At 47.3% G+C, this 1,377-nt stretch overlaps 1 pseudogene; it reads right to left on the bottom strand.

The window, feature by feature from the left end:
* Positions 1-772: 772 nt before the first annotated feature.
* Positions 773-1,157, bottom strand: LOC122752766 (annotated as a pseudogene).
* Between the last annotated feature and the right edge of the window lie 220 nt (positions 1,158-1,377).

Raw genomic sequence — 1,377 nt, forward strand, 5'->3', positions numbered from 1 at the left:
GAGCTTACTTAAATGGTGTGGTGGTGGTGAGGTAGATTTTGACCTTTGTCGTTCAGTCATGTCCAACTTTTCATAAGCCTATTTGGGATTTTCTTGGCAGAGATACTGGAGTGATTTGCTATTTCTTTCTCCAACTTATTTTACAAATTATTTAACTGAGGCAAACAGGGTTAAGTGACTTGCCCAGGGTCACACAGCTAGCAAGTGTCTGTGGCCAGATTTGAACTCAAGAAGATGAGTCTTCCTGACTCCAGACCTGGAGCTCTATCTGCTGCACCATCTAGCTGCCCTGGATTTTTACTTTATCTCTACATATGTGCTGCATTCAAGAACATGCACATCACACAAAAACATCCACATCAAAGTTGAATATAGTAGCCCTTAACATATTCCCCTAATGGATATTATCTGGCTCCATGTATAACCTACTCACCTGTAACCATTACCCCTGAAACACTGTATGTCAGTCTATTTGGTGGCTAGATGATCTTGGCACTTCTGTAGTGACCCATTTTCACCTTTCTATAGTAAGGCTCTATACCCTATATGGGTAAGTAGTTCAGTATTTTCAGACCCAATTCTGGACCTATTGAGGACCCAGATGAATGCTTCTATCTCCATTTCTTTTCTTTTCTTTTTTTTTTAAGAGCAATAAAAATGTTTAACATTGAAAGTCACCTGAGAACAGTCTCTGCCCACCATCCTTCACCCACAAGCCACACAGCCCTCCCAGGTAGGATCCTACAGAGACACCTGAACTGCAGGTGCGGGCCTAGACTAAGAGTCTCTCGATTGACTGCTGGACGGACTGAATCTGAGGCTTCAGCTGGGAGCCTTCTTTGATGGTGACGGAGCACGCGATGACCGGCCAGGAGACGCCACAAGCCCGCCCCAGTGCCTGCTTGGAGCACACGAACACGTAGGGGACGTTCTTGTCTTCACAGCAGCGGGAGGTGGAGGATGATCTCCAAGGGCTTGGCATCGGCAGCCATCACGATGAACTCCGAGATGCCTCTGTTGAGGGTTTCGGTGGCTTCACTGGCGTCCTTCCGCAGTTGCTTGTAGTTACAGAACTGCTGAACCAGGTCCGGCAGCTTTTTGGTGAGCTGGGCATCTGCCAATGGGTAAGCTTTGGGATTCACTTCGGCCTCAGTCATCCTCGCAATCCTGCCGTCCGGTCCCCTCCTCGGAGCGGGAGCACAACGAATTCTCTGGACTCGGAAGCTTCACGGAGGATGGCTGGAATGGACTATCTCCTTTTCTTAATGAGTGACCAAATGTAGACAATCTCTATTTTGAGGGGACTTAACAATTGGAGAAATGGGGAAGAAATGGGGAAGGCTCTCAATTAAATCTCCCTCTCTCTGCCTGGACATT

Source organism: Dromiciops gliroides, chromosome 4, assembly GCF_019393635.1.
Source record: "Dromiciops gliroides isolate mDroGli1 chromosome 4, mDroGli1.pri, whole genome shotgun sequence".
Classification (NCBI taxonomy): domain Eukaryota; kingdom Metazoa; phylum Chordata; class Mammalia; order Microbiotheria; family Microbiotheriidae; genus Dromiciops; species Dromiciops gliroides.